Below are 14,162 nucleotides of genomic sequence, written 5' to 3'. Positions count from 1 at the left end.
CCGTCGTGATTCTTCAACCTCTGGTCTTCTTGCTCCAGCCGCCCAAAGTAGCGCCGGTTGTGCCGCCTGCTCCTGCCTCCCGTGGTCGGCTGGGCTGCCGTGGAGGCCTCACTGTCCCCTACTACTCCCACCGCTGGCCAGGCCGGCAGCCTCACACCGCAGCCGAACTAGTGAACCCTCGTACTCCTCTCTGCGTGGGCAGCCACTGTCGCATCTTCCCTGGCTCCATGTCATCCCCTTCCTATGCCTTGCCTTTGTCCACTGCCTTGGTGCTCTCGGCACGGAGTGGTCGATGTGGTCAACGAACGACTTCCATCGAAAGAGTACTGTACGTGAAGAGGCTGACAGCTGGGTCCACGGCCGCAGCAAGGAAGTGCCTCCTTATTACGCGGAAAATAATGGTTCCTCCACCTGATAGCTGGGACCCACCGGAAAGGCCTCTGTATTTCGTGAAAAAACATTCCCCCCGCTGACAAGTCGGATCCACCAGTTATATCTTCGCACGCAAGGAAGTGCCTCCTTATTACGCACAAAAAAATGAATACCCCCTGCTAGCTAGGACCCACCATAGTGGGAGGCTAACTTGTGGGCCTACTAAGTTGACGGGGATGGAGGGCTTTGTCAACTTAGTCAATATGAACGATTCTAACTCCGGTGACCGTATGATGTCCATCCAACGGCCGTAGTGCTTCTTCAACCTCTGGTCTTCTTGCTCCAGCCGTCCAAAGCAGCATCGGTCGTGCTGTTGGGTAACGCAGTAATTTCAAAAAAATCCTACGCACACGCAAGATCATGGTGATGCATAGCAATGAGCGGGGAAGAGTGTTGTCCATGTACCCTCGTAGACCGTAAGCGTAAGCGTTATGACAACGCAGTTGATGTAGTCGTACATCTTCACGGTCGACCGATCCTAGTACCGAAAAGACGGCACCTCCGCAATCTGCACACGTTCGGCTCGGTGACGTCCCACGAACTCACGATCCAGCAGAGTGTCGAGGGAGAGCTTCGTCAGCACGACGGCGTGATGACAGTGATGATGATGCTACCGGAATAGGGCTTCGCCTAAGCACCGCTACGATATGGCCGAGGTGGATTATGGTGGAGGGGACACCGCACACGGCTAAGAGATCAATGATCAACTTGTGTGTCTATGGGGTGCTCCCTGGCCACATATATAAAGGATGGAGGAGGAGGAGGTCGGCCCTAGAGGGGGCGCACCAAGTGTGGGGAGTCCTACTAGGACTCCCAAGTCCTAGTAGGATTCCCCTTTTCCTTTCCGGGGTAGGAGAGAAGAAAGAGGGGAAGCGAGAGGGAGTAGGAAAGGGCAAGGGGGGCGCCGCCCCCTTTCCCCTAGTACAATTCGGACCTATGGGGGGCGCCCGCCTCCTTCCCTTTGGTCTACCTCCTCTATTCCCGTATGGCCCAATAAGGCCCAATACTTCTCCCGGCGAATTCCTGTAACTCTCCGGTACTCCGGAAAATACCTGAATCACTCAGAACCTTTCCGATGTCCGAATATAGCCTTCCAATATATCGATCTTTACGTCTCGACCATTTCGGGACTCCTTCTCATGTCCTTGTTCTCATCCGGGACTCCAAACAAACTTCGGTCATCCAATCACATAACTCATAATACAAATCGTCACAGAACGCACTACTAGAAAAGGCTTGTTAGTGGCGCACCTATTTTTGCCATTAATGGCGCATTATAGGTGCGCCACTATTACCACGCCACTGGTAACAAATAGTAATGGCGCACATTTGGTGCGCCATTACAACCACAGATAGTAATGGCGCACCTATAGTGCGCCATTACTATGCCTAGAAGTGCGCCATTACTATCTGACTTAGTAATGGCGCACCACATAGAAGTGCGCCATTACTATCTGACTTAGTAATGGCACACCACATAGAAGTGCGCCATTACTAACAATTTTTTAAAAAAATCAGAATTTTTTTTCCAGTTTTTTTCAAAAACAATTCAAATTTCTTTTTCGTTTTTTTCTTATTCTCGGGTCACTGTGGCTTAATCTTGGTCAATATGCTTAATCTCAAGTCAAATCGCACTAAGTGGTCAAACTTCTTGAAAGGTCACCCATCCTCACACTACTCCAGCCCAAGAACACTTAACTTCGCAGTTCTATCCAACCCCAACACCACCTCACTTAACAAGCACTTGTTGATATATCTATCATATCAATCCTATTAAACCTTGTTGATGTCTAGGACTTTGTTCATGTTCATGAGTGTGATGAAATTTTGAAAAAATATTTCAAACTTCCTGGTCATATTACGTATCATATTTTGAAAAAAAAAATCCAAACAAAATTCGAAACCATTTTTTTTCTGTTACTAGTGGCGCACCTAGCAAATGGTGCGCCATTACTAAGTTTGAAACTTTTTCCATTTCCCCCCCTCTAGATCTTAAAAGCCCCGTATCTTTCGTTCTGTTAGGTTTTTTGGGATTCTGAAAATCTTCAACAAAGTTGCCCTCGTTGAATTCGGATGTAACGTTTCGATTAGATGATTTTTCATATAAAAAACTTTTTAATCCGAGTACGTATGCAAAAGTTATGCCCATTTTACTAAATTCCAGAGAGATTTTGCAAATAAAGTCGAAATTCATATTTGTAAATTTTTCCAACAAATAGACCACATATCATGTGGGAAACTTATTTTCTTTTATTTTTTTGACATTTCCATCATTTTCTTTTTAAAAAACTGAAAAGGCGGTCCACTGGGGGGGTGCATTTGGTCAAAGTTAGTAATGGCGCACTTTTTGTAGGTGCGCCATTACTAACTTTGACATAGTAATGGTGCACCTATGCAAAGTGCGCCATTACTAAGTTTGACCAAGGTTTGACGCAGTCATACACATAGTAATGGTGCACTTTGTACAGGTGCGCCATTAATATGTCAACTAGTAATGGCGCACTATCCCCTGGTGCGCCACTGCTAACAATTATTATTATTATTTTTTCAAGGGTTTTTATCAGTTATGCCACCTGTTGTGTCCCACTACTCAGGTTTGTCACTAGAAATTTCAACTGCTCAAAAATGCCATCGCTTCATTAGACACATGCTAAAAATGCCACTAAACACCATTATTGTGATCTCAAATCTCTTTTGCCATGTTATAATGACATAAATACCTATGAACCAACATGCCAGCTCTCCCTCTATCTCACTATAATAAAGTATGGGGCTCACTTGATCCCAACAGCGTTCTTATTTTCCTGTAAAATTATTCGTTTGGTTACTCCTGACAAGTGGGGCCACACATATCATTGTGAGATAGAGAGAACTGACATGTGGGTCTAGGCTTATTTTTGTCATAGAACATGGTCAACGGGTTTGACGTAAAAATAACAATGTCTAATGGCATTTTTGAGCAAACATCTAACAGAACGATGGCATCTTTTAGATATCTAATAGCATTTTTGAGCAAGCATCTCACGGATTGATGGCATTTTTGAGCAGTTGTAACTTCTAATGGCAAAACTGAGTAGTGGGACACAACTAGTGGCATAAATGATAAAAACCAGGTGCACCATTAGTAATATGTCAATAATGGCGTACCTATATCTGGTGCGCCACTGCTATATAGCAGTGGTGCACCACATACATGGTGCGCCATTAATGTTCATATTAGCTATAGCCATTTTTCTAGTAGTGACGTTAAGCGTGCGGACCCTACGGGTTCGAGAACTATGTAGACATGATCGAGACACATCTCCGGTCAATAACCAATAGCGGAACCTGGATGCTCATATTGGCTCCTACATATTCTACGAAGATCTTTATCGGTCAAACCGCATAACAACATACGTTGTTCCCTTTGTCATCGATATGTTACTTGCCCGAGATTCGATCGTTGGTATCCTCATACCTAGTTCAATCTCGATACCGGCAAGTCTCTTTACTCATTCCGTAATGCATCATCATGCAACTAACTCATTAGTCACAATGCTTGCAAGTCTTAGAGTGATGTGCATTACCGAGAGGGCCCAGAGATACCTCTCCAATACACGGAGTGACAAATCCTATTCTCGATCTATGCCAACTCAACAAACACCATCGGAGACACCTGTAGAGCATCTTTATAATCACCCAGTTACGTTGTGACGTTTGATAGCACACAAGGTGTTCCTCCGGTATTCGGGAGTTGCATAATCTCATACTCAGAGGAACATGTATAAGTCATGAAGAAAGCAGTAGCAATAAAACTGAATGATCATTATGCTAAGCTAACGGATGGGTCTTGTCCATCACATCATTCTCTAATGATGTGATCCCGTTCATCAAATGACAACACATGTCCATCGCTAGGAAACTTAACCATCTTTGATTAACGAGCTAGTCAAGTAGAGGCATACTAGGGACACTTTTTTTGTCTATGTATTCACACATGTACTAAGTTTCCGGTTAATACAACTCTAGCATTAATAATAAACATTTATCATGATATAAGGAAATATAAATAACAACTTTATTATTGCCTCTAGGGCATATTCCCTTTAGTCTCCCACTTGCACTAGAGTCAATAATCTAGTTCACATCGTCATGTGATTAAACACCAATAGTTCACATCTCCATGTGACTAACACCCAAAGGGTTTACTAGAGTCAATAATCTAGTTCACATCGCTATGTGATTAACACCCAAAGAGTGATCATGTTTTGCTTGTGAGAGAAATTTAGTCAACGGGTCTGCCACATTCAGAGCCGTATGTATTTTGCAAATTTTCTATGTCTACAATGCTTTGTACGAAGCTACTCTAGCTAATTGCTCCCACTTTCAATATGTATCTAGATCGAGACTTAGGGTCATCCAGATCGGTGGCAAAGCTTGCATCCACGTAACTCTTTACGACGAACTCTTTGTCACCTCCATAACCGAGAAACATTTCCTTATTCCACTAAGGATATTTTTGACCGCTGTCCAATGATCCACACCTGGATCACTATTGTACCCTCTTGCCAAACTTATGGTGAGGTACACAATAGGTCTGGTACATAGCATAGCAAACTTTGTAGAACCTATGACTGAGGCATAGGGAATGACTTTTCATTCTCTTTCTATTTTCTGTCGTGGTCGGGTTTTGAGTCTTTACTCAACTTCACACCTTGTAACACAGGCAAGAAATCCTTCTTTGGCTGTTCCATCTTCAACTACTTCAAAATCTTGTCAAGGTATGTAGTCATTGAAAATATATCAAGCGTCTTGATCTATCTCTATAGATCTTGATGCTCAATATGTAAGTAGCTTCACCGAGGTTTTTCTTTGAAAAACTCCTTTCAAACATTCCTTTATGCTTTCCAGAAAATTCTACATTATTTCTGATCAACAATATGTCATTCACATATACTTATCAGAAATGTTGTAGTGCTCCCACTCACTTTCTTGTAAATACAGGCTTCATCGCAAGTCTGTATAAAATCATATGCTTTGATCACTTTATCAAAGCATATATTCCAACTTTGAGATGCTTGCACCTGTCCATAGATGAATCGCTGGAGCTTGCTCACTTTGTTAGCACCTTTAGGATTGACAAAACCTTCTGGTTGCATCATATACAACTCTTCTTTAAGAAATCCATTATGGAATGCAGTTTTGACATCCATTTGCCAGATTTCATAAAATGCGGCAACTGCTAACATGATTTGGACAGACTTTTAAGTATCGATACAAGTGAGAAACTCTCATCGTAGTCAACACCTTGAACTTGTCGAAAACATTTTTGCGACAATTCAAACTTTGTAGATAGTAACACTACTATCAGCGTCCATCTTCCTCTTGAAGATCCATTTATTCTCAATGACTCACCGATCATCGGGCAAGTCAATCAAAGTCCATACTTTGTTCTCATACATGGATCCCATCTCAGATTTCATGGCCTCAAGCCATTTTGCGGAATCTGGGCTCATCATCGCTTCCTCATGGTTCGTAGGTAAGTCTGTTGGAAATATGCCCTAGAGGCAATAATAAATTAGTTATTATTATTATATTTCATTGTTCATGATAACCGTTTATTATCCATGCTAGAATTGTATTGATAGGAAACTCACATACATGTGTGGATACATAGACAACACCATGTCCCTAGTAAGCCTCTAGTTGACTAGCTCGTTGATCAATAAGATGGTTACGGTTTCCTGACCATGGACATTGGATGTCGTTGATAGCGGGATCACATCATTAGGAGAATGATGTGGTGGACAAGACCCAATCCTAAGCCTAGCACAAAGATCGTGTAGTTCGTATGCTAAAGCTTTTCTAATGTCAAGTATCATTTCCTTAGACCATGAGATTGTGCAACTCCCGGATACCATAGGAGTACTTTGGGTGTGCCAAATGTCACAACGTAACTGGGTGGCTATAAAGGTTCACTACAGGTATCTCTGAAAGTGTCTGTTGGGTTGGCACGAATCGAGACTGGGATTTGTCACTCCGTGTAAACGGAGAGGTATCTCTGGGCCCACTCGGTAGGACATCATCATAATGTGCACAATGTGACCAAGGAGTTGATCACGGGATGATGTGTTACGGAACGAGTAAAGAGACTTGCCGGTAACGAGATTGAACAAGGTATCGGATACCGATGATCGAATCTCGGGTAAGTACAATACCGCCAGACAAAGGGAATTGTATACGGGATTGATTGAATCCTCGACATCGTGGTTCCTCCGATGAGATCATCGTGGAACATGTGGGAGCCAACATGGGTATCCAGATCCCGCTGTTGGTTATTGGTCGGAGAGTTGTCTCGGTCATGTCTGCATGGTTCCCGAACCCGTAGGGTCTACACACTTAAGGTTCAGTGACGCTAGAGTTGTTATGGGAAATAGTATGTGGTTACTGAATGTTGTTCGGAGTCCTAGATGAGATCCCGGGCATGACGAGGAGCTCCGGAATGGTCCGGAGGTGAAGATCGGTATATTGGACGAAGGGTATTGGAGTCCGAAATTGTTCTGGGGGTACCAGGTGATGACCAGCGTGTCCGAAAGGGGTTTCGGAGGCCCCGGCAAGCGTTGAGGGGCCTTATGGGCCAAGGGGAGAGGGCACATCAGCCCACTAAGGGGCTGAGTGCCCCTCCCACCCCATCTCACGTAACCAAGAGAGGTGGGGGCGCCACCCCTAGGGCAGCCGCCCCTCCCGGCTTGATGGGCAAGTTTCATAGGGGGTGGGGGCGCCCAAACCCATCTAGGGTTTCCCCTGTGGCCGCCGCCCCTTCCCTGGGGAACCCTAGGGCGCCTCCCCCTCCTCCTTTCCCCCTATATATAGTGAGGGAGAGAGAGGGCAGCCGCACCCTTCCCCTGGCGCAGCCCTCCTCCAACACCTCATCCTCCTCCGTAGTGCTTGGCGAAGCCCTGCCGGAGAACCACGAGCTCCATCACCACCACGCCGTCGTGTTGTCGAAGTTTTCCCTCAACTTCTCCTCTCACCTTGCTGGATCAAGAAGGAGGAGACGTCTCCCAACCGTACGTGTGTTGAACGCGGAGGTGCCATCCGTTCGGTGCTAGGATCATCGGTGATTTGGATCACGACGAGTACGACTCCATCAACCCCGTTCACTTGAACGCTTCTTCTTAGCGATCTACAAGGGTATGTAGATGCACTCTCCTTCCCCTCGTTGCTAGATTACTCCATAGATTGATCTTGGTGATGCGTAGAAAATTTTAAATTTCTGCTATGATCCACAACAGTGGCATCATGAGCTAGGTCTATGCGTAGTTTCTATGCACGAGTAGAACACAAAGCAGTTGTGGGCGTCGATATTGTCAATTTACTTGCCGTTAATAGTCTTCTCTTGATTCGGCGGCATCATGGGATGAAGCGGCCCAGACCGACCTTACACGTACTCTTACGTGAGACTGGTTCCGCCGACTGACATGCACTAGTTGCATAAGGTGGCTAGCGGGTGTCTGTCTCTCCCACTTTAGTCGGATCGGATTCGATGAAAAGGGTCCTTATGAAGGGTAAATAGAAATTGGCATATCAGGTTGTGGTTTTGGCGTAGGTAAGAAACGTTCTTGCTAGAAACCTATAGCAGCCACGTAATAAATTTGCAACAACAATTAGAGGACGTCTAACTTGTTTTTGCAGCAAGTGTTTTGTGATGTGATATGTCCAAAAGGATGTGATGAATGATATATGTGATGTATGAGATTGATCATGTTCTTGTAATAGGAATCATGACTTGCATGTCGATGAGTATGACAACCGGCAGGAGCCATAGGAGTTGTCTTAATTTATTTATGACCTGCGTGTCAACATAAACGTCATGTAATTACTTTACTTTATTGCTAAAGCGTTAGCCATAGTAGTAGAAGTAATAGATGACGAGACAACTTCAAGAAGACACAATGATGGAGATCATGATGATGGAGATCATGATGATGGAGATCATGGTGTCATGCCGGTGACAACGATGATCATGGAGCCCCGAAGATGGAGATCAAAAGGAGCAAAATGATATTGGCCATATCATGTCACTATTTGATTGCATGTGATGTTTATCAGTTTTTACATCTTATTTGCTTAGAACGACGGTAGCTTAAATAAGATGACCCCTCACTAAAATTTCAAGAAAAGCGTTCCCCCTAACTGTGCACCGTTGCAAAGGTTCGTCGTTTCGAAGCACCACGTGATGATCGGGTGTGATAGATTCTAACGTTCGAATACAACGGGTGTAAGCCAGATTTACACACGCAATACACTTAGGTTGACTTGTTGAGCCTAGCGTGTACAGACATGGCCTCGGAACACGAAAGATCGAAAGGTCGAGCATGAGTCGTATAGAAGATATGATCAACATGAAGATGTTCACCGATGTTGACTAGTCCATCTCACGTGATGATCGGACATAGCCTAGTTGACTCGGATCATGTTTCACTTAGATGACTAGAGGGATGTCTATCTGAGTGGGAGTTCATTAAATAATTTTATTAGATGAACTTAATTATCATGAACATAGTCTAAATTGTCTTTGCAAATATGTTGTAGATAAATAGCTCACGTTGTAGCTCCCTGTTTCAATATGTTCCTAGAGAAAGATTAAGTTGAAAGATATTGTAAGCAATGACGCGGACTAGGTCCATAGTCCGAGGAGTGTCCTAACTGCTACACAGAAGGCTTACATCTTTGATGCACCGCTCGATGTGCAAACCCCTACAACGTCGTCTGTGGATGTTGTGAACACCTGACAGACACATTCTGATGACTACTTGATAGTTTAGTGCACCATACTTTATAGCTTAGAATCGGGATTCCAATGACGTTTTGAACGCCATAGAACGTATGAGATGTTCCAAGAGCTGAAATTGGGATTTGAGGCTCATGCCCGTGTTGAGAGGTGTGAGACCTCTGACAAGTTCTTTTGCCAACAAGATGGAGGAGAATAGCTCAGCTAGTGAGCATGTGCTCATAATGTCTGGGTGCTACAATCACTTAAATCAAGTGGGAGTTAAACTTCCAGATAAGATAGTGATTGATAGAGTTCTCTAGCCACTATCACTAAGCTACTAGATCTTCGTGATGAACTATGACATGCAAGGGATGGAATTGATCCCGGAGCTGTTCGTGGTGCTTAAGACCGCAAAAGGTAGAAATCAAGAAGGAGCATCAAGTGTTGATGGTTTAACAAGACCACTGGTTTCAAGAAGGGCAAGGGCTAGAAGGGAAACCTCATGGATGGCAAACCAGTTGCCGCTCCATTGAAGGAACCCAAGGTTGAACCCAAACCCGAGACTAGGTGCTTCTATTGTAAGGGGAACGGTCACTGGTAGCGGAATTACCCCAAATGCATGGTAGATTAGAAGGCTGGCAACTTCAACAAAGTATATACGTGTTATTAATGTGTACCTCACTAGTACTCATGGTAGCACCTGGGTATTGGATACCGGTTCATTTGCTATTATTGGTGACTTGAAGCAAAAGCTACGAACTAAACGGAGACTGGCTAAGGGCGAGGTGACGATGTGTGTTGGAAGTGTTTCCAAAGTTGATGAGATCACCATCGCACGCTCCATCTGCCTTCGGGATTAGTATTGAACCTAGATAAATGTTATCATGTGTCTACGTTGAGCATGAATATGATTAGATCATGTTCATTGCAATACGGTTATTCATTTAAATTAGAGAATAATGGTTATTCTGTTTACATGAATGATACCTTCCATGGTCATGCACCCTATGTTGATGGTTCATTGAATCTCGGTCGTGGTAATACACATGTTCACACCAAAAGATGTAGAGTTAATAATGATAGTACCACTTTCTCGTGGCACTACCGCTTAGGTCATATTGGCGTAAGATGCATGAAGAAACTCCATGTTGATGGTTGTTTGGAGTCACTTGATTTCGAATCACTTGACACATGCGAGCCATGCCTCATGGGCAGGATGACTAAGACCCCGTTTTCAGGTACAATGAAACGGGCAAGTGACTTGTTAGAAATCATGCATGCTGATGCGTGTGATCCACTGAGAATTGAAGCATGCAGTGGATATCGCTATTTTATCATCTTCACAGGCAATTTGGGTAGATATAGGTATATCTACTTAATGAAGCACAAGTCTGAAACGTTTGAAAAGTTCAAGCGATTTCAGAGTGAAGTTAAGAATCATCATAACAATAAGATCATGTTCCTACGATCTGATCAAAAGGGGATTTTCTGAGTTATGAGTTTGGCAATCACTTAAGACGTTGTGGAATTGTTTCACAGTTGAAGCCACCTGGAACACCACAAGGTAATGGTGTGTCCGGACGTCGTAATCGAACCCTATGAGATATGGTGCGATCTATGATGTCTCTTACCAATCTACCATTTTCATTTTGAGGTTATGCGTTAGAGACAGCTGCATTCACTTTAGATAGGACACCATCTAAGTCCGTTGAGACGACGTCATATGAACATTGGTTTGGAAAGAAACCAAAGTTGTCGTTTCTTAATGTTTGGGGATGCGATGCTTAAGGCTTCAGCCGGAGAAGCTCGAACCCAAAGCGGACAAACACATCTTCATAGGATACCCAAAGGTGACAGTTGGGTATACCTTCTATCTCAAATCCGAGGGCAAATTGTTTGTCGCTAATAACGGGTCCTTTCTCGAGAAGGAGTTTCTCTCGAAAGATTTGAGTGGGAGGAAGATAGAACTTGATGAGGTTGTCGAACCTTTACTTCAACCAGAGAGTGATGCAACATAGAAAGATGTTTTCTGTGGCGCCTATGTTTGTTGAAGAGGAAGTTAATGATAGTGATCATGAAGCTTCGGATCAAGTTGCTATCGAACCTCGTAGGTCGACAAGGATATGTACTACTCCTGAGTGGTACGGTAATCCTGTCTTAGATATCATGTTGTCAGACAACAATGAACCTACGAGCTATGGAGAAGCGATGGTGGGCCCGTATTCCGACAAATGGTTAGAAGCCATGAAATCCGAGATATGATCCATATATCAGAACAAAGTATGGACTTTGGTGGACTTGCCTGATGATCGGCAAGCCATTGAGATAAATGGATCTTTAAGAAGAAGACGGACATGGGCGGTAATGTTACTGTCTATGAAGCTCGACTTGTGGGAAAGAGTCTTTTCACAAGTTCAAGGAGTTGACTACGATGAGAATTTCTCACCCGTAGCGATGCTTAAGTCCGTCGGAATCATGTTAGCATTAGCTGTATTTTTCGATTATGAAATCTTACAGATGGATGTCAAAACAAGTTTTCTTACTAGTTTTCGTAAGAGATGTTGTATGTGATACAATAAAAGGTTTTGTCGATCCTAAGGATGCTAAAAGGTATGTTGGCTCCAGCAATCCTTCTATGGACTAGAGCAAGCATCTCGGAATCGGAATATATGTTTTGATGGAGTGATCAAAGTTTTTAGGTTTATACAATGTTTGCTAGAAACTTGTATTTACAAGAAAGTGAGTGGGAGCACTACAACATTTCTGATAAGTATATGTGGATGACATATTGTTGATCCGAAATAATGTAGAATTTCTGGAAAGCATAAACGGTAGTTTGAGAGCGTTTTTCAAAGGAAGACCTGGATAAAGTTGCTTACATATTGGGCATCAAGATCTATAGAGATAGATCAAGATGCCTGATGGAACTTTCAAAGAACGCACACCTTGACATGTTTTTGAAGGAGTTCAAAATAGATCAGTCAAAGAAGGGGTTCTTACCTGAGTTGTAAGGTGTGAAGTTGAGTAAGACTCAAAGCTTGACCACGGCAGAAGAAAGAGGAAGGACGAAGGTCGTCCCCTATGCTTTTGTCATAGGCTCTATATGGTATGCCATGCTGAGTACTGCACCTGATGTGTGCCTTGCCACATGTCTAGCAAGAGGGTACGAAGGTGATCTAGGAGTGGATCACAAGATAGCAGTCAAAATTATCCTTAGAGGAATAAGGAAATGTTTCTCGGTTATGGAGGTGATAAAGAGTTCGACATAAAGAGTTACGTCGATGCAATCTTAACACCTATCCGGATAGCTCTGAGTAGAGATATCGGATACGTATAATGGAGCAATAATTTGGAATAGCTCCAAGTGGAACGTGGTAGCAGCATCTACGATATAAAGTTTTGCGAAATACATAGGGATCTGAATATGGCAAGACCTGTTGACTACAACCTCTCTCACAAGCATAACATGATCAAACCCAGAACTCATTGAGTATTTATCACATAGTGATGTGAACTAGATTAGTGACTCTAGTAAACTCTTTGGATATTGGTCACATGGCGATGTGACCTGTGAGTGTTAATCACATGGCGATGTGAACTAGATTATTGACTCTAGTGCAAGTGGGAGACTGTTGGAAATATGCCCTAGAGGCAATAATAAATTAGTTATTATTATTATTATATTTCATTGTTCATGATAACCGTTTATTATCCATGCTAGAATTGTATTGATAGGAAACTCAGATACATGTGTGGATACATAGACAACACCATGTCCCTAGTAAGCCTCTAGTTGACTAGCTCGTTGATCAATAAGATGGTTACGGTTTCCTGACCATGGACATTGGATGTCGTTGATAACGGGATCACATCATTAGGAGAATGATGTGATGGACAAGACCCAATCCTAAGCCTAGCACAAATATCGTGTAGTTCGTATGCTAAAGCTTTTCTAATGTCAAGTATCATTTCCTTAGACCATGAGATTGTGCAACTCCCAGATACCGTAGGAGTACTTTGGGTGTGCCAAACGTCACAACGTAACTGGGTGGCTATAAAGGTTCACTACAGGTATCTCCGAAAGTGTCTGTTGGGTTGGCACGAATCGAGACTGGGATTTGTCACTCCGTGTAAACGGAGAGGTATCTCTGGGCCCACTCGGTAGGACATCATCATAATGTGCACAATGTGACCAAGGAGTTGATCACGGGATGATGTGTTATGGAACGAGTAAAGAGACATGCCGGTAACGAGATTGAACAAGGTATCGGATACCGACGATCGAATCTCGGGCAATTACAATACCGCTAGACAAAGGGACTTGTATACGGGATTGATTGAATCCTCGACATCGTGGTTCCTCCGATGAGATCATCGTGGAACATGTGGGAGCCAACATGGGTATCCAGATCCCGTTGTTGGTTATTGGCCGGAGAGTTGTCTCGGTCATGTCTGGATGGTTCCCGAACCCGTAGGGTCTACACACTTAAGGTTCGGTGACGCTAGAGTTGTTATGGGAAATAGTATGTGGTTACCGAATGTTGTTCGGAGTCCCGGATGAAATCCCGGACATGACTACGAGCTCCGAAATGGTCCGGAGGTGAAGATCGGTATATTGGACGAAGGGTATTGGAGTCCGGAATTGTTTCGGGGGTACCAGGTGATGACCAGCGTGTCCGAAAGGGGTTTCGGAGGCCCCGGCAAGCGTTGGGGGGCCTTATGGGCCAAGGGGAGAGGGCACATCAGCCCACTAAGGGGCTGAGCGCCCCTCCCACCCCATCTCACGTAACCAGGAGAGGTGGGGGCGCCACCCCTAGGGCAGCCGCCCCTCCCGGCTTGGGGGGCAAGTTTCCTAGGGGGTGGGGGCGCCCAAACCCATCTAGGGTTTCCCCTATGGCCGCCGCCCCTCCCCTAGGGAACCCTAGGGCGCCTCCCCCTCCTCCCTTCCCCCTATATATAGTGAGGGAGAGAGAGG

Source organism: Triticum dicoccoides, chromosome 3A (genome assembly GCF_002162155.2).
Source record: "Triticum dicoccoides isolate Atlit2015 ecotype Zavitan chromosome 3A, WEW_v2.0, whole genome shotgun sequence".
Classification (NCBI taxonomy): Eukaryota; Viridiplantae; Streptophyta; class Magnoliopsida; order Poales; family Poaceae; genus Triticum; species Triticum dicoccoides.
Note: the sequence above shows the minus strand (reverse complement) of the source record.